Source organism: Fukomys damarensis, unplaced genomic scaffold, assembly GCF_012274545.1.
Source record: "Fukomys damarensis isolate Sample0158 unplaced genomic scaffold, DMR_v1.0_HiC HiC_scaffold_29, whole genome shotgun sequence".
NCBI classification, from domain to species: Eukaryota; Metazoa; Chordata; class Mammalia; order Rodentia; family Bathyergidae; genus Fukomys; species Fukomys damarensis.
The window spans coordinates 30651700-30671888 of NW_022900941.1; the positions used below are offsets into that span (position 1 = coordinate 30651700).

Here is a 20189-nt window from a genome sequence, read left to right on the forward strand (position 1 = left end):
TTTGTGTTAATAAAATTTTTTTTCTCTTTTAAAATTTTTTTTTTTTTTTTTTTTTTTTTTTGGTACCAGGGATTGAACTTGGGTCCTTGCACTTGTGAGGCAGGTGGCATAAAATTTTTATTTAAAAAGAACCAAGTTACGTTTTAAATGGAATTCTAAAAACTAGTACTCTTGTTTGTGTGGTGTTTTGTTTGAAAGATGTTATAATTCTTTGAGAAGTCAGTGTTTGCCTTTAGTAGGATACATGCATTAATAAAACCCACTCGTCATGTACAATAAAATTACACTTTTTACATTTCTGTCTTTGCTGCTAAATTTGATTTGGTGGGAACTGATTCTTGTTAAGTTCTGAAGTTTCATAACTTGGCACCTTGACCGATGTGGGGCTCTTGGAAAACATTTGTTGAATATGACAAATTAGCTGCCTCTTTGGTGACATCAGTGGAATGTGCAGTGGCACAGGGTTCTGAAAGAAGAAAACCCAAACTGTGAAGACCCAAGTGCCTTAAAGTTGCCAAGCCCCTGAGCCCCGTAGGGTGCATCCAAAGTCCTGGTGGAGGCTGTCAAAGTGATTGAAAGGGTGGGTGCCAGCCGGCAGGCATGAGCCACACAGAGTTTGTACTTTGTTTGCCCTCTGGTTGGGCTTCTTTTAAATTTTGAATCTGCTTTTAACATTTGAAATGCAGTGATCTAAATTTCTTAGGTTGTTACAAACTCAGTAGTGCTCACCTCGCCGGCCCTCATGATGACTGACATTCATGGCATGAGGCAGGGCACCACTGTCGGGTAGTGACTATTTTGTGGAGAGGATCATGCACTCCAGATTTTAGCACTGTCTGGTGGGAAAGAGACCTTGTAGGATGCATGCTGTCTAGAATAAATATGTAGAACCCTGTAACTTGATGTAGGATGTAGAGGAATCTGTGTCCCATAGCCACAGATCCCTTGAAACTGGTCTTGCAAAAGCAGGAGTGAGGGAAACAGGGCCGGCCCAAAGTGGGCTGCTTCTGCTGGCTCCCAAATTGCAGTTCTGGGATGGCAAAGAGCATTTTTGATGGAAGGCATAGCAGTCGTTTTCCCAGGCTTAGCTGCAGAAAGCCAGTGGCATGAATATGGTATCTGTGAGCACATAGTGGACAGGGGTTGCTAGGAGGAGAAAGAGGGTGAGCCTAGAGATGGTAGAGGCAGTTGAGGTCAGACTGTACAGCAGTGCTGAGGTGGGATAGCTGTGCAACAGGCAATAAGAGAAAACATCTCTGAGAGACATGGGCTGGAGCCAGAAGGCACTGCAGGCCTCAGACTTGTGAAACGGGGAAGAAAGGGAGGAAAAAAGGAAAGAAAGACAAGAGGGAGGAGGGGAAGAGAGCAGAAAGGAAGAAAGGGAGTTGGGTAGAAGGATTTTGTATTAAACAGTGATTCTGAGAAAGTTGACCTTGAGCTAAAGTTGCCTGTCAGAGGGCCCCATGTGGTCCTGAAGTGGGCCTGCCTTAGGGTCCCTGCCATACCAGGCACTGGCGTGGTGCAGCCTGTGGGAAGCATGGCCTTGGAATGTGTGGGTGGATCTGGGAACACGGTGGCTAGGGCCAGGGGTTGATGTGCTCCCCACAGTTGAAAATCTAAGCCATTTATTCTCTTGGCTGCTGCAGTTCATCCCTTGTGACCTGCAAACCTTTCTCCAAGCATGTTTAAGGAGTGGCACCTCTGTGGTCTTCATAAACTTCTCCTGAGAGAGCTCAGGAAAGGAAGGTAAGGGGGGCAAACTATATCCTTTCCTTACCCCAGCTGAGGTGGAGTCCATAGTAGGAGATCATCCTTTCCTTTCCATGCTGTCCATTCTGAGTTCCGCATAGTACACCCTTAATCATCACTTTGGTAGATCCTAATGGCCCACCTAGAGGTGTAACCCAGATAGTCTCTGCTGGGGCCCCTGAAGCCTTGTGGTCATCCTCTTCTCAGGCTGTAATTGCCGCACATGTTTGTTTGCAGTTGCAGTGGAATAAGAAGTAGCAGCAGGAACCAAGTACATCATTTTGGTTTCCTACATGTTCCTTAAGTCTTCATTGTGCAAGCAGCCTGCCTCTTCCTGCTAGACTCAGTACTTCTTGCATTGTGGCATCCTACTGGTCGAAAGAATCCAATGTGTCCTAGTGGCAGCTATACTGTAGCTTGAAATTCTGTGGGAATATTGCTGTGTTTGGCAAGGCTACACCCATTGAGAATCATGACTTTCAGCCTTACAGAACACAGATTTTTGTGAATGGGAAGCACACAGTCATCTGGTGAGCCATTGGGAATAACAAGAGAAAACATTCCTGCTTTCACACTTTGGTTTTTGTTCCATGTATGCACAGCATCACATGGAGGACTTGGCTGTGGTGCACATAGTGCTTCCTGAAAAAAGTGCCTTACCTTCAGAAGACTGCCTCTGAGCTGGGGTTCCAGGTGACTGTTTTGAAGCCTGTCTGTGCATTTTTTGGAGGCCAGTTTCTTCTGGGTAGTACAGTGTGTGATTCAGCACTGGATCCCAAGGTTCTGGGCCCAGCCCTCCACCTCATTCTGTGAAGTGGTCCAGGGTACATTCTGAGTTGTACAAGATCTCATGCCTATGGAGTGGGCAGTCCACATGCTCCCAGATGCTAGTGAGGGCTGAAGGCTTGCTGGGTATGAATTCATGGAGTGTTACCAATGCCTTCTAAAGAGGATATCTGCTCATGTGATAACAAGTGGCACCCCAAGGCTCAGTAACGTGCTAAGGCATTATTGTCACATGAACAAGTATTCTGTCCTTCACAAGACTCTGTAAGATACCAGCCAACAGCTTATTTTGAAAAGGGCTACAGGTGGCATTTCCTTGCTCCACCTTGGGAGTCTGTTTTGTGATTCTTCCACTGGGGCTTATAGTCCTGGTAAAAATTTTAAACAGGGCCGGGTATTTACCTCAGTGGCACTGTTCCTGCCTTGCAAACATACAGTCCTGAGTTTGATCCCAGTACCAAGGGAAAAAAAAGTTTTTTAAACTATATCCTATAAGCAGTAGGAACCATTGATTGTTTCTAACTATAGACTACATTATTAAATCTCTGTTTTACAAAACTTTATTACAGGAAGATTGGCAAGAAATGCAACCAGAAGCAGTGAGAAGAGTTTAAAGTCCAGGCAAAAATTAAGGATGGAAAATAAGGTCCTGGCCATAGGACTGATGTGAAAGATATTTAGAAAGCAGAATTAGCAACAGAGGGAAATTGCATTTTGAAAGAAAAATATTGTCCAGAACAATTCTGGGATTTGGGGACTTGCTGAGTAACCAGAAAGGAATTTGTATGCTATATTTTTCCTATTACATTTTAGAGTAAAGCATTCCAAAGGATCATACCACTAAAGGAAATTTTTACTGTGCAGAGCCAAAAATGTTAATAGGCTGTATTTTATCAACTGGATCTCTCACTGAACCTTAGTATTAATTTTTATTGAATCAGTTTTTTCCTCAAAATTACCAGCTAAGGTAAACCAGAAACATACTGGACTACAACCATCAAATATTGTTTTCATCTGTTCTGTTTCCCCTGTAACCTTAGAAGCAGAGCAATGCCCAATGCACATTAGACAGATTAGAAATTTATCAAATGGACGAATGAATTATCCTGGCTAGACCAATATTTAATCTGGAATTTATGATGCATTTTTTTGCTGTAAACATTGAGTAACTACATTGTTGAACCCACAGTGTAATAAGTATTGTATGAGAAATGCCTTGTTTATAAATCTTATGGTAAGTAGAAACTAATTATATTTAGCTAAGGGCAACTAAAATGTTAGGACATATTTAGTTAAGGGCAAATTGACAACTTAATTTTACCTAGGCTCAGTCTTTTTTGCTTCATCAAATCCTAAAGCAGAAAAGACTCAAACAGACCATCTTCATTTCCTCTTGATTACAAGCAGTGGGGAACATCCTAGACTATATTCATCACTTTGTGACATAGTTTTAGGGGAAGAGGAACCCTCAACATTCCTATGAGTCCAACCAGTATAAACCAGTGTCTGATTCATTCCTTTTTTTTCCCCTCTCATGTTAGGAATTCATTATAAGAAAATAATGATGAACAAAGCATATGTTTAATAACAAAGGTACCACTCACAACATTACATAAAACACAAAAATTTGGAAGCATCTGCATTGGGTAGTAAGGGATTTCATGGACATAGCACTTTAGAATTACCTGCATCTTGATCTGTGAGGATGATTGTATAGTTGACTGGACTGGACAGTGATCAACTTCCTATCTATAACAAAATGTTTCTTTGCTCCATTCTCTCAAGACCCGCCCATTTCTTACATCCCTACTCACTATCTTCTGCCTACCCTTCATCACTTACGAAGGAACTATTTCTGGTGAAAATGAATAGCTGGTAAAGTGAATCTTCCAGAGCACCAGGCTTTCACCCTTCTCTTTCCTCTCACCCTCCTCCTTTTGGTACCCAGTGTCCACGTGCTATCTTTACGGTAATTATCCCCAAAATGGCCATTTTCCCCTTGCTAATGGTTTGATTGTCTCCTCATGTAGAGTTGTAATTGTCCCTGTGACAGTGCTGGGAGGTGGAGTTTATGTCACAGGACTTCACTCTCCTGAATAGATCAGTGCAGCATGGGAGCAGATTGTTATAAAACAAGTCTGCCCATGCTCTCTCTTTGTGTGTACTTCTTTGCCTTAACACTTCCCACTATGTTATAACACAGCCCAAGGGCTTCCCAGATGCCAGCAGCATACCCTGGTCTTCCCAGCTTCCAGAACTGTGAGCAAGTCTTCTCTTTGTAAATTACCTCATTGGTAGGATTTTGTTACAGCAACAGAAAATAAAGTAAGACATCCCTAACACAGCACATTCTTTACTTTGTCCAAGAAACACTGAGCAAGGCATCCTCCTCTGAAAGGCAATTCTTTTAATCTCCCTAACTTCTAAGCGTCCAAAGACTTCAAAGTATGAAGCCGGACTGCCCTAATTCAGACTCTGACCCCACTAATTTCTACCTGGTTGACCTGTTGTTCCTTGTCCTTAGTTCATTCATCTGCAAAACTTGAGATTAAAAGTAATATTCTACACCACAGGATAAAGTCTTTAGAATCATTCTTGTTACATAAGCTGACATTTTTTTAGCCATCAACTAAAAAATAAAGGTGAGGGCAAAGTGAGTATTGGTAGCACTCCTCAAATTCTGACACCTAGGTCTCTTTTATTCTTTTTTACCCTGTTTGGCTCCAGCACCAATGCCAAGCCTAGCGTGCCTCCCCTGGAAGCAGTTGTGTGGTATTTTCTGATTTAATTAATGCTGATGTAATGGTATTACCTGGGTAAACCATTTACTTCACCTGGTCCTGATTGATTCTGAAGTTATAACCCCTTTCATCCACTTATCATCCATGTAGGACATTCAAATCCAACACTGTGGCAAGTGACCACACGTGGCCATTTAACTTAAATTATAACTAAATGTTAATTAGATGTAGTTCTTCAGTTTCTTAACAGCCACATACGGCTTGTGGCTCTCAGTGTGGAGAGCCCTGACACGGAACAAGTGTGTCACTGCAGAAAGCCCTGTGGACATTGTTGACAGAGACCCTTTATTCTACTGCCCTTGTGTATGTAGACTCATGGTGGCATTTATCATTACTGCCTACTATATGTCTGCGCACAGACAGGCTGGCTGGAAACTTCAGATGCCTGTAAGCATAAGGTAGGAATTGGAGCAAGCAGTCATCTCAAATCAAATCCTAGTCCCTTCAAGACCTTTGATCCAGTTCCTTTGCCTCTTCTAGGATAATTCTTAACAAGCACTCAAATGTTTTTTCTTTTCATGCACAGGACAAAGAACTTGCAGAACACAATGTAACTGCATAAATTGTAAGGTATTGATATTGTAACTAGGTGATCTTAACTTCACAGAGTGAAATCAAGATGAATGTATCATTACTCTTCCTTTGTAGTCCTGACTCTATTACTTGTATTTGTTCCCTTTTGCGTTATTCTCAGCCTTGCCTGGTTTTTCTCTGAATAACATCAGAACAACTGGCTAGAAAGTCAGACAAGATGGAAAATTTGCCACCTTTAAAGAAAGGGGGTCACAACCATGCCTTACCCCTCAGGGTCATTAACCACAGTGGAAATGTCAGTGTGAGTGTCCTTATGGACTGAAAGCATCTCTGTGTGTTACTGCAGATTAGGAGATTAAACTTCAGGGAAATTATGTTGCTCAATTTCACATGGCTCTTTGTAGCAGAGCATGAGTTCATGCTCAGGTCTTCAGTTTGCAAAGCTGTCTCTTCCCATCTATCCTACAGTCTGCAAAGCTATGTCTTCCCAACATTTGGAAACTATTGGCATGTCCCCTCCTCAAAAACTCATGTATCCTGTTGGTTACCTTTAGATTAATAGCTTGACTGTATGATTGTCCTTGAAGAGACTCAAGAATTTTTTTTTTAATATCATGAATATTAAATGTGCTAGGTTGGAAAAGTAGAATATGCTTTACCTTCTAGCATTTCTAGGGCAGCACTGTGCAATAACTTCATCTGGAGGGTGAAACCATTTTAGGAACGTTATTACCAAAAAAGTGAAGAGAATCTTGTCAAATTTAATGCCAGGCATTGTAGAAACCAGAAGCCTGCTGTGGTAAGTTTTTTTTTTTTTTTCTTTTCTTTTTTCAGTAGATAAAGGCCTGCGCAACTCCTTGCCCAAAGACCAGAAGGAGCCACAGAAGGGCACAGAGAGGAGACCCAGTAGAATGCACAGCTCCTGGCTGTGTCAGATTTCTTCGTAGGCATTCACCTGAGCAGAGTGGGGAATTTCTTCATGCTAATAGCCACTGTGGAAGAGCAGAATGCATTTCAGACTTCTTCCTTCCTCCAGCATCTTGCAAAAGCATTATAAACTTTCCTGAGTTCTGCAGCAAGTTAGAATGACCTGGAGAATTTATAAAATCTCATTGTCAAGATCACACCCCAGAGCAATGAAATTGTAATGGTTAAGAGCCAGTGTCAGTGGCTTTTAGGAATCCCCAGTTGTTTAAAATGTGTATCACATTTGGAAACCTCTTTTATTCTTTTTCTCCCTTATCTCCTCTTCTGCTTTCCTTGCTTTCCTTCTGCTCTTTCCTTGGCTAAGCGCTTTCACAATTTCCCGTTCTTATTTCCAGGACCAACACCTGTCTTTCTAGGGAGTACCAGTGATGTCTGTTTCTGCCTGCCTCTGAACAAAAACAATAGGAAAATGGTCAAGATGGTTTTTCCCTCCAGCAGGAGACAGTCCAGGTCTCTGTTATTATAGTGTTCGCTGATTGCAGGTCTCTGTTATTGTAGTGTTCACTGATTGCCCTAAATTCTTACCGAGGTCTGGCTCTTCCTGCATCACTGTACCCCTGAGATATTCTTCCTTTTAGCACAGAGCTTCTCAAAGCCATGCCACTCACTTCTCAGAAAATGAGTCTTCAGGCTTCAGCCAGCTTCTTGGGAGATTTAAAGACGAGTGTTTGCATTTTTGTTGCCTCCGTTTCCTTATTTGTAAAATGGGTATTCATCCTATTTTATAGCGTTATAATGAAGTTTAGTGGTAATATTTGCAAGAGTGCCTTGCACATACTTTATTCAATCCTATTGTAAGTGTTAGTGTCATTGGCATTATTTTGCATTTTATTGAATTATTATATTTAATTTGAATGTAATGTGTTCCTATTTGATGGTTTTATTTATCTTTAAAGCTATGCATGGGTTGTTTATGCATTAGGAGTTCCTTCCAAGTTTTCTTTTTATATATAAGTAGCATTTCACTAGTATTAATCAGTGAGCTACAAGGATGGAAGTTCTACCTGTGTGACTTTTTTTTCCTATTAGGGAAAAAGCATTTTTCAAATTTGAGAAACTCCCTAATCTCAGTTCCTCTGCCCTGTATTTTTATCCTCAGCACAAAATGCTGATGTTAGCTATGATCAGCTAGAAAATCTTACAGAAATCCCTCCCTGACTTTTGATTCCTCTTCATAGATCTTGACCCTCGGTACTCTTGGGACAACCTTTCATGGGTCCTTTCTAGACCACAAAGTAAATAATTCCCAGACAGCCTCTTGACACACATCAAGAATTAGGTACCTCTTGGACCATCCCAAGCCAATTTTAGGAATGATATTAGCTAGCAAGCATAAGATAGAGTTCCAAGTGCTTTGCCCCTTTTTTATCCTCATAAGGGCCATATGAGCCGCAGATTAAATTTTGCCATTTTGCAGATAGGGAGACTAAGGCCCAGAGGAGTTAAGAAACCCAACCAAAATCATGCAGGCAAAGAAGTCGCAGTCAGGATTTCAGCCTGGCCTAGCTGACTACAGAGACCATGTTCTCAGGCCTGTACCACCCTGCCTTCCATGCACTATTCGTTTTTTTCCTCACAATGCTTCTAGGCAGTGGGTAAAGGCATCTGAAGTCTGTCTGCTTTTGAGCCGCTCCCTGAGCACCTCGGTTCCGTCTGAGCATCCCTGCTATCACTGTTATGTGTGGCTACATCACTGACCTTAGGGTGCTTCCTAGCCAGTCCTAGGCCTCTGGCATGGCTAGGGTGAGAAATGGAGTGGTTTCTCTGAGCTTTCTTAGAACATCTGAAAAATACATGCTACCTAGAGCGAGGAGGCTGGAAATGGGTTGAGCAGAGGGCCTTGATTTGGCTGATGGTTTCCTCCCACTCCAGATCCATTTTCCAGATGTGAAAGGCCTGCCTTGGTTAGCATGCCATCTTTCCCTTTGTTCTTTTTGTGTTGTTCCCTTCTGCAAAAGAAAATGGCAGTGTGCATTATTTTATTCATCTAGTCCCTCTTGGATAAAGCAAGTACCGTATTATTAATCGTAAAAATAATTTCCATAGTATTTTGGCCAAAGTTGGCTGATCAAGGTTTTGAATGTGGAGCCCTCCATAAGAAAAAAAAATACAAAATTACAACTGTAGAGTTAGGAGAAAGACTTTGACAGGTGCCCATGCAATCAAGTACTCAGAGGTTACATTTCACTACTTCCGTGATATATGCATTTTAGGCAAAGACACTTTCAGATTTTCCCCTATTATTTATTTAATGTTTATTCATTTAGTATTAAATTATATATAATGACAATGTGATTTTTGAAGCATGCATATATTATGAAATGATTAAATCAAGCTAAGTATCATATCTATTATGTCACATGCTTATGCTTTTCCTCTGGTGAAAACATTTAGGCTCTGTCTTCTAAGCAGTTTTTAAGTATGCAACACAGTTTTAAGTATAGTAACTGTGTTATGCAATAGATCATCAGAACTTAGTGCTAACTAAAATGTTGGATCCTTTGACCAACATCTCTTCCTGCACCTGCTCCATCTGTGAACAACCTCTGGCAACCTCTTCTCTATTATTCTCTGCTTCTATGAGTTTGGTATTTTTTAGGTTTTGCATATAGTGTGATCATGCAGTATTCGTCTTTCTTTGCATGACTTATTTCACTTAGCATACAGCTCTCTAGGTTCCTCAGTCTTGCCACAGTTGAATTTTCATCCCTCTTCTTTCTAGTATGCTAGTACTAATAGACTTATTTGATCCCTGGGATCAATTTAAGAGTTTTTCTGGGTCTTTATAATGTGATATGGATCCTAGGTTGCTTTGATAGTTTAAAAGGAACATCAGTGCCGATAACTCTCTGCCCCTAAAAGGGGGAAGAAGTAAGGAGTTGTCTTATAAGCAGCCCGAGGAGCAGCTGGACTGACCTGCCCAACTCCCAGCCTCCACTTTCCCTTGTCCTTAGCACCATGGGACTGGTGGCATGTAGAAGTCAGGGTATCACATTGACCTTGCAGAGATGTAGTCATGCCTCCCCTATCCACAGGGATGCATTCCAGGAATAGCAGTGAACTCTAATTTAATGCCTTTTGCAACTTAACTGAGCACTTATCACCTGCTGTGACCATACTGTTTGTAGCCTGAGTTGCGAGAGCAAATGTAGCACAGATTTCTGTCTTTTTCATAATTTCATTGATAGAAGATTAATTTTTCTGTAGATCATAGCAACTTGAGCACATGAATTTTTTCCTCCATGAAGTGGAGAACTTTCACCTTTCACTTAAAGGAAACCTTTAAGACTTCTGTTTGACTTATTTGCATTTCCAGCATTGCAATACTACCTTTTGAGGACTATATTAGTCAACTTTCTCAACTTATCAAACACCCACAAATTAAAAGAGGAGAGGTTTAGTTTGGCTCATGGCTTCATGGAATTCGGTCCATAGTTGGATGGCTCCAAGAATGTGGCAGAACAAAGACACTTAGTTCATGGTGGCCAGGAAGTAGAACAGGGGACCAACACTGGAATGGGATAAGGACCATATATGGTACCCAAGTCATGCTTCTATTACACACCCAGGAATGTGCTTCACTAATCTCTCAGGCATTTCTTTTTTTTCTTTTCAGCTTTAATTGAGTTTATTGGTACATTTTAGGGATATAGTACCGTTACATTCATTGTTGGAATCTTGTACCTCTACATGACAAGTCTTGATTCTCATTTTTTCCCCTTACCCCTGCCCTCCCTTCACCCCCTCCTCCCCTCCCCATCTACAAACACTTTATTTCCATCTTTTCATTATCTCACATTTTTTTCTTTTCCCTTATTACCCTTCCCCTACCCATCTCACCTTCCCTACACCTTTAGCTCCTTTCTTCCCCTTTCTAAATGTTAGTAATCTTATTAGGATCTTATGTATTATTGCAGATTATTCACACCAGAGAAACTATTCGGTATTTACACATGTGCGACTTATTTATTTCACTTAGGAGTATATCTTCAATATGTATCCATTTTCCTATGAATGAATCTATTTTCTTGTTCTTTATGGCTGAGTAATATTCCATTTTATAGAGAAACCACATCTTCTTTATCCAGTTTCCAACGGATGGGCAAATGGGCTGTTTCCAAGATTTAGCTATTACAAACCGTACCGCTATAAACATAGGTGTGCATATATCATTGTGATATGATTCTTTGAATTCTCTTGGAAAGATACCCAGCAGAGGGATGGCTGGGTCAAATGGAACCTCCAGTCCAAGCTCTTTGAGGTATCTCCATATTGATTTCCATAGTGGTTGCACCAGTCTGCACTCCCACCAACAATGGAGAAGGGTTCCTTTCTCTCCACAACCCCGCCAACATTTGTTGTTGTGTGATTTCTTGATAGCAGCCATTCTTTGTGGGGTGAGGTGGAATCTCAGTGTTGTTTTCATCTGCATCTCTCAAATGATCAGTGATGTGGAACATTTTCTCATATATTTACTTGCTGCCTTTACTTCTTTGTCCCTCAGGCATTTCTTAATCCTGTAAAATTAGTAAGTCAGGATTAATGGCCATAATTCACTCTTGGTCAGTGTCATACCCAAACACATCTCCTTAAGACAATGAATAGAAAGTTTATAATTCAGTCTAATATAATACAGATGTCTTGAATGCAACTATGAATGCAATAATTCCTCCCCCAAAGTATCATCAGTTCCAGCATTTTTAGACATTTCATGTCTAAGCTTCTTCTGATACTCAAGGCAAACTCTTACCTGAAAACCTATGTAAAAATAAAGAATAAGTTGCATAACCCCACGGTACTGTGGCACAGATTAACATTCCCATTCTAAAAAGGAGGAATAAGGGGATAGAGAAGATTTGGACTAAAGTAAGACTGAAACTCCATGCTATATGTCTGGTTTCAGAGCACATGGTGGTGAGATGTAAGTTCCATAGGCCTGGTTAGCCCTATCCATATGGACTTCTTCTTGTAGCCCACTCTTGGACCATCTTCACTCTTGAGTTTCAGGTTTCTTTGGTAGACATTCTACCATCTCTAGCCTTCTGAAGTCTTTACTACCTTTACCTACATTTCTACAGGTTCATGCACTGCCATCTCAGGGGCTCCTTGCCTGGCCTCATAGGCCTTCCTTTAAAATAAAGTTGCCCTGACCTCCCAACTCTTGCAGTCTGCATGCCAGTAAAACTAGCATCATGTGGACAGTGCGGAAGTCTGCTGTCAGTGAAAGCAGTACTCAGGCCCTTTGTATCATGGCTTCAGTGGTTTCTGTGCACCTGGATGTCTGGGCAGAGTAAAATAAATCCTAGGCAAACAGTTCCATAGAAAGTCCTTCTTAAGTAGGGCTTTGGGGACACTCTCTGAAATGAAAGGTTAGCACTTTAGTTAGACCCTTGAGTCTGCAATGGGTGGGATCTTACTGATTTCTGAAATTCCCTCAAGGTATTTTTCTTCTATCCCTGTAAAACTACTTGTTTCTTTTTAATTGTGTTAATCTTTTAGCAACCACACCTCCTTTGGTCCCAGCATAGTTCTTTGTAGGTCAGATTTAAAAATTAAAAACTTTTTTCTGTTCTGCCTTTTGACCTTGATTCTCACTATAAACCTGGATAAAAGCTGCCAGCAGTACTCAATGCATGGCCTGAATATTAGACCATCTTGAAATTTCCTCTGCCAGATTAATTAATGTGCCACCCCCAGTCTCAGTCTCCTGAAAAGTCTCAGTACATAGCCAAAGGGTAGACAAGTTTGCTGCCAGTGTAACACGTGTAACCTCTACTCCACATGCCAAAAGAGTCCTTGTTTCCAACTGAAACCTCCTGAGCCTGGCTTTTTCTATCTGCATTCCTATCAGCATGCCACTCTTCTAAGCTTAGACCAGATCACCGCTGCCCATCAGGTTCTTCTAACAGCGCTCTGTGGCTTCTCTAGCCTGAGTGTCCAAATCTTTCTAAATTCCTCCCTCCACCCAGTTTCAAAGGCTTCCAAACCACATGGTCAGGTATAGTCACAGCGTTAAACCCACTTCTGTGGTATCAGTTTTCTGTGTTAGCTTTCTCATCACTGAAACAATATTCAACAGACATAGTTTAAAAGAGGAGAGGTTTAATTTGGCTTATGATTTTGAGGAATTCAGTCTGTAGTCTGCTAGTTTCAAAGCAGATGCATCATAGCCTTCTTGGTTTCTACGGTGCTCTAACCTTGAAAGTGTGTTACCAGTGAAGAATTCCTACCTCAATGATGCAGAATTGAGGTTTACTGGATACATTTTTTTCTTCAAACTCAATAAGGAAATCCCTCTTTCCTCTAGATAATTGCACTAAATTGTTAAATGTGCATGAAATGTGAAGTTATAGTTTAGGGTGTTTTCACCAACCCTGATACCCTTTCAAAAAAATTAAACCTTGATGGTCTTTGAGCCATTAGGATACACTGTGCATAGCTCAAGGTATCAGCAGGTTGCCTCTAAGTACATGAAAAGATTTGTTTTTAAAACATATTCTTTATCAAATGAGAAACATGGGTTAGCATTTAGAAGTTAGCTGCCAAGAAACCCAACTAGTAATTTAAAAGTAGTAGCTTAGGCATAGGGATTTTTTGTAAACCATCATTTCATTATTGGCTATTTGATTTTTTTCCCCAGAGAAGGAAAGCACAGACTGGCTCTCCAGATCCATAAGAAATCCTAGAAGATCTCTGTATACCTATAAAGGTAGCAGTTACAGTTTTCCCTTGAACCTCAGTCCTGTCAGGGTCAATAGAAACAATTGTCAAGGCATTTTGAGAAAAAACTTGTTTAGTTTTCTTAGAACCATGGGCAAAAAGGATAAAAAATTCAGTATGAGTTGTTTCTTCTCAATCCTGAGAATCAAGATTAGGCTAATTGATTTTTGATGGCTAAAAGTGAGATATATTCTTCATGTTTTCCAATCCTTTCCAGCCAACTATAAGGACAGGTGTTTTGGCCTTTGAGGTGAAGAGAATTTGTATGAAGATGGAGGCCATGACTTATAAACTGTAGTGGGGGTGGGGATGATTATGGCCTTCTCCTGTCTTCAGGATCAGGATGGAGCTTGGAAAAATGAAGACATTCTGTGGTGGGCAGCTAAAAGGAAGCTGGATTTTCACTGGGATTTTAGTTTAGTCAACATAAAGAGATAGAAGAACTATTTCATAAAGAGGTCAGAGATGTCAGAGTTGATTATTTACATTTGAACTGAGACAATATGATGACGGAGTCACCAGGGACCAAGAACCCTTAATGGGGATGAGCATGGCAGCGCCGCAGGTCCTGGGAGGGGCGGTGGGGAAGGCGTGATGCACCTCACGCCACCAGCAGAAGCTTCACACCAGCCTCTAAAACCAAAGCGAAGTTACCAGAAACACAGTACGATGGTCTTTGTCAATGAAACTTGGCCCAAATAGTGCCAAATATTTCCTTCAGTTCACAGCAGGCAGCATCTTCTTTATAACTGATCACTACTAGTACTCCTTTCATTGGAAACATTGAAAATTAGTAGAAGAAAGAAGAATGCATCACTCCAAATATAGAGAACATCCTTTTTTGTGTAATACCAAGAGATTGACAACATATGCCTGATCATCAAAGTATGGGATTGGAAATGAGTTACTTTATACATAAGAGCAGATCTTGTTTTAATTTAATTCGCTTATAGCTATGATGTTATTTCTGAGAGCATTTTATACTTCTGCATCTTTGGAACATCTCTGTGATAAACATCTCCAGAAAAACTAAATGAAAATATAATATTCTTAAACAGATAAAGAAGTTTAATGAGACACCAAACCAAAATTGTCCCACATAAAAGATAGACAAACATAACTGAAATGACATGGTGTACCATTCACGTTTAAAGAGGTTTTTTTTTACTTCATTCCCTTCCAATTGTTTACACTCAAAAGTGGTTTTCTTTCTAGTTCTCAAGAACCTTTAAGCTGATAGAGGAAACAACTAACAAGCGAACCAACAAGCAGAATAGTTGTAATAGTGAACACAAAATCCTTTAAAATGTGAGCATATTCCTCGGTGTCCTTGTCCAGACATCATTTATCCTTCAGGAATTGAAGTTTTTTTGATGCAGCTGACCATTAAATCAGTTAGGGACAAGGCAAAACAGCAGCATTTTCCTGTAAATGTAGCCTTGCCAATGTATGCCAGAAAAAGAAATAAAGGCTTTTTAAAAGCATTACCTGATAAATTACCAAATAAATCTTTAATTTAGATGGAAAATGTGTGAACATCTGTCTCCCTGTAGATCTGGAAATGAAACATTGGTGTCTGTGAAATCCAAACAATGCATTTATGGCTAGTTCTTCATTATTGACTTTTTGTTGTTTTGTTTTTTGTTTTTTGAGACAGGGTCTCACTATGTAGTTGAGACTGACCTGGAACTCACTATGTAGCCCAGGCTGGTCTCAAACTCACAGTGATCCTCCTGCCTCAGCCTCCCTAGTGCTGGGATTACAGGTGTGAGCCACCATGCCCGGCCCATTATTGACATTTTAAAAGCCAATTCTAATCTTCTAGCTGATAAGCCTTAAGGAAGTATCAAGGTAAAAAGCTTTTGTAGCATAGGGAAATTCAAGCTGGTGGCTGGACCCTTTTGAAAGACACTTGAATTATAACCCCTGGTTGCAAAGGACGGAAAACCAATTTAGACTACCTTGGGCAAAAATGGTATTTGTTCCATGGATACTGAAGCTACTTATAATTAAGAGAAGAGTTAAAAATTGGCTGAAAGGTAAGAGTTGAACATAGTCGGGGCCCTTCCCTTCTGTATATTTCTCTTCTCTGTTTCTCTTAACCAGCAAGTTTCATTTTCTTCTTCCTCAACATGTCATGCAGACATTCCTGTGCCTCAGATTTTGAGATCTTATACCATCAAGGGATGCTTTTTTTTCTGATTTAAATCTGAGAAATACTTAGGAAGAACTTGTGTTTCTTTAGCTGAATCAGAGTCTAACCCAGGCCCAGACGTCAGTAGTCAATAGGATGGACGATGTAAGATCCTGATGTGCCCAGAGAGCAGCAATTGATTGGAACGGAGGAAGGCCTTTCTGTACGGGAAAGTAAAGGGCAGATGTGTTCATAATGCCCACCAGAACTGTGTCTTCATTATCTCAGCCTGTGCTTTGACTTGAACAGTTGTAATAAATTTGCATTCCAGATGTAAGAGAAGAAAATCACGTCATAGGCAATACGCCCTCCTTTTGGCATCTACAGTAGTACTGATTTGCGCTACTTTTAACTTCATTGTGTACTTTCGGGTGAGTTATTTTAAATGTTATATCCTTTATTGCAGTGCACATCTGTGTTATTTTGCTGTCCTAGCATCTTCTTTTCTCCTAGCATTCTTCTTTGGTGACCACACTTAGATTTCCGTTGGGAACCTCCCCCTTTCAAATCACGAGACTTCAGTGGAGTTGACTCCAACGTTCCAGTGACAGAGGCACTAGCCAATTGGAACGCCATATTCACACAGCAAGTTGTGGCTCCATGGATGTACTCTCTTCCTCTGTTGGGGCATTTTCTGGAACAGCTCAGAAACAGGCTGGGAATGATTTTTAAGTTGCTGCTGGCCACAGTTTGGGAGGACTTGAGTAAAAGGCAAAATAGCAAAGCAGAGCTAAGATTGGAAATTCCTGAAAACAAAGTTAAAAGTCTGGCCATGTCTGAACTGAGCAGGTAAAGAGACAGCGTTATCCTTCCCCTTCATTCCTAGTCCCAGCTTTAGGTACAGCCTGTTTTATTTGGTTTTCTGAACTTCATAACCAATGTGTCCTAGAAAATGAATTTAACTTCATGAGTTGAATTAAAGTTCATTGTTTGCTCTTTGGCTCTACTGTTTTATGTTCCAGGAATGCTGTTTAACCATAAAAATCACCACAAAGTACCAAAAAAGTTAGTGGCTAGAGGCAGTAATGATCATTTTATTATTATTCATGGTCTCTGTGAGTTAAGAATGTAAAAAGGACTTAGACAGACTGTTCTGGGAATTCTGTTTAGTTGCAGTCAGACTGTGGCTGAGCTGGAATGTGGAGAGGGAAGGTAACTGGAACACCTGGGGGCTAGCTGGGCATCTCGTATCGTGAAATTTCAGTAGTTCTCACAGACTATGTGGGCTTCCTTATACCGTGGCAGCCCTGGGGGGTTGGGCATGGAGATTGTGTGGCATCTCCAGATCTCATCATGAATGTTCCACAGCACTGGTATGAGTTTCATCACCTTCCATGACCTAGCCTTGGAAGTTGCACAGTGACATTATCACTGCACTGTAGTCAGCAGATTAACAAGGTTGACCCAGATTCAAGGGCAGAGCTTATAGACTCCATCTCTCAATGGATACACATCAAAGAGTTTTCAAGCATCTTTTAAAAGCACCATATTTTGTGAGCAATTTCTTAATTGCAAGAAACATACTGATGATCAGAATGATATACTTAAGTAGACAGTTTTATGAAAGACACACCTTCAGTTTATACTTTTAGGAGCTGAATTAACTCTTTCAGGTCATTAAATCACCACTAAACTGTCTATATATAGTCATAATTAAGCCAGAATTTGATTTTCCCCTCATAATAATTATCTCAATTTGAATAACATTTAAACATATTTAGATTTGCATTAGTTCTCTACTTCACAATTGCTTGTATATTGAGTTAACTCTGAGGCTTTATATTTTAGTATATGGTTTGTAAGTCAGTATAGCTTCTAGAAATGCTTATTTCTCCTATTGACTAGTTTAAGGGGTGAGAGTATCTGGTTTTATGGACTCAACATGAAATAGCAATTGGAGTATAGATTTGTAAAACTTGATCTGGGTTATGGTTCTGTCACTTTGCCTCTATGATTACTGTAGAAATCTTCCTTTATATTATCTAATATCTTTTGTGGAGTAAAAATTCAAAATGAAACTCTTCTTAGCTTTCTCTCAGGTGGATGAAGTCCAATAGATTGCAAACTATTTTTTTTTTCTATTTTGGAATATAGCAAGTAATCCATTGGAATAAAACCAGCAGTTGAGTAACTCATGCAAAGGTAATTTACAGCACAAATTAAATCTGTCAGAGTGGTATTAGATTTGCAAAAGCTCATAAATAACAAATGAAAGGTCACAGAGCTGTGAAAATGAGAATGTACTTCTTCATAAAGATAATCGTATTCAGGGATGGAATTCACAGTACATATTCAAAAAACAGCATCATAAAATGGAAATGCAACATCTTTTCTAAATGTCTAGAACAGTCTAGAGGCACAGTGGACTCCAAATAAAATCATCAGAGTCCCAGAAAAGGCTCTTTGTATTATCTGAGCATGTCCAGCATCATATTTATGAAGTTTGGGGATTAAAGCTCCATGTGCTACTGAGAATCTGTAGAGAAAAATACACCCTCCACCGCAGAACCTGTATCACCATTTAGCCATTGTAGGGCTGGGGATTTAGCTCAGCAGTTCGTTGGCCTGCCTTGCAAGCGCAAGGACCCGAGTTCAATCCCCTGTACCAAAAAAAAACCAACATCATTTAGCCATTGTGAATGCATGCCACTCATCTTTCATTTTTCAGTTCCTGGAAAATACTAATAAAGTGAGTAGTGCTTCATGATTGAGTGCAGGAATGTAAGCATTGGAGATATTAATAAATAGACCCACCCATCCTGTTTTTCTCATGGAAAAGAAAGGTGGGAAATATAGCTATGGCCACTGCAGAGTAGACATGTTCCTTTATTGTATGCAGGGCTTTCTTTTTAGTGTTATGTTGAGCTTGACTTTTATAGGGAACAAAATCCATATTAAAACTAATGTGTAAGCCAGCTGTGGTGGAACACCCTTGTAATTCCATCTACTCAGGAGGTTGAGGCAGGAGGATCACAAGTTTGAGCCTAGCCTCAAAACAAAACAATAAAAAGAAAAAAAGGTCTGGGAATGTAGCTCAGTGCTCCTGTGTTCAATCTCCAATCCCTCAGGATAAAAGTGTAGACTTTATCAAAATTGTATCTCTTCTGTATGAAAGGACATCATCAGGAAAGTTAAGAGAGGGCCTGGGATTTAGCTCAGTGGTTCCGGTGCCTGTTTTGTAAGCGCAGGGACCTGAGTTAGATCCCTGGTACCAAAAACAACAACAACAACAACAACAACAAAACAAAACAACCAAACAAAAAAAGAAAGTTAACAGATGACACAGAGAATGGGAGAAAATATTTGCAAATCATATATTGTATCTGAAAATATTTAAGACCCAGAATATAGAAAAGAACTCTTACAACCAATAGTAAAATGACAATAGCTAAATTTAAAAATGGTCTAAAATTTGAATAGAATACTCCAAAGAAGATGTACAAATATCAAACAAGCATATAAAAGATGTTCAGTCTCGTGAGTCTCTTGACAATTGCAACTCAAAACTACAGTGATAAACACTTCACATTTTACTAGGTTGGCTATAACTTTTTTAAAAAGGAAGGAAAAATAAGTGTTAGTGAGGATGTGGAGAAATTGGAATACTTGTGTTTTGCTGAAGGGAATGTAGAATGGTGCTCCTGCATTTAAACACTAGCAGTTCCTTAAAAAGTCAAAGAGTAACTTTAAGACCAGGCAGTCCCACACATAGGACATGTACGTTGGACAGGATACACTGAGAATGGATGTGCTTCTGACTTCCATCACACCTTGTGCGTAAGTAAAGCCTTGTTAAAGCAGACATAGAAGGATCATGGGTTTGAACAGAGGCCTTAAGATGGTCATAATGAACCTTTTAAAGACTGCCAAAATGCAACCTAAAACCCATTTATTTATCACAAAGTGCCAACACTGCAATTAAACCTGAATGCTGAAGTTTCAGTTTGGAAAAAACAATTCATATATCAACATCTTTTATCTTAAAAGGAAAACACAATAACACGAATACCATAGGTTTTCCACCACTGCCTTGGAGGGCAGCCTGGGGCAATATATGGAGGGTTCTACATGCAGCTCATGGTAATGGTTGGCAGAAAATCACCTGGGCCTGCATGAAACTCAGCCGCATTAAATGCTCGTTGGCATTAAATGCTCGTCTCCTACTCTTCCCTGCTGGCTTTGTCCCTCCCTTGGTGACCTTGGGCAAATGCTGGGATGAAGAGACACACAAATCCTGATTTTTCGTACAGTACTTAATATTTTTGAAGGATTATTGTATTTTTCTAAGGTAAGAAAAGTGAGTTGTTTATTGAACAAAGTTAATTTTACTTTCACTTAGAAAACTACACTGGCTGATTTTGGACAAAATAATAATAGTAAAATATTAGCACCTGCTGTGTGACAGACACTGTCAGTGT

At 40.1% G+C, this 20189-nt stretch overlaps 1 protein-coding gene across 3 annotated transcripts in view; it reads left to right on the top strand.

The window, feature by feature from the left end:
• The window catches only part of Lypd6 (LY6/PLAUR domain containing 6), a 102886-nt gene that overhangs the window by 49832 nt on the left and 32865 nt on the right, over positions 1–20189 (top strand). Inside the window, exon 1 of one of the 3 annotated variants that reach the window (XM_010620985.2) lies at positions 16055–16142. The exons of the other annotated variants lie outside the window; for them this stretch is intronic. The gene's annotated coding sequence lies outside the window, so the exon portion shown is untranslated. Of the gene's footprint in view, positions 1–16054; positions 16143–20189 lie in introns of those variants that run through there. 3 annotated transcript variants of the gene reach the window in all.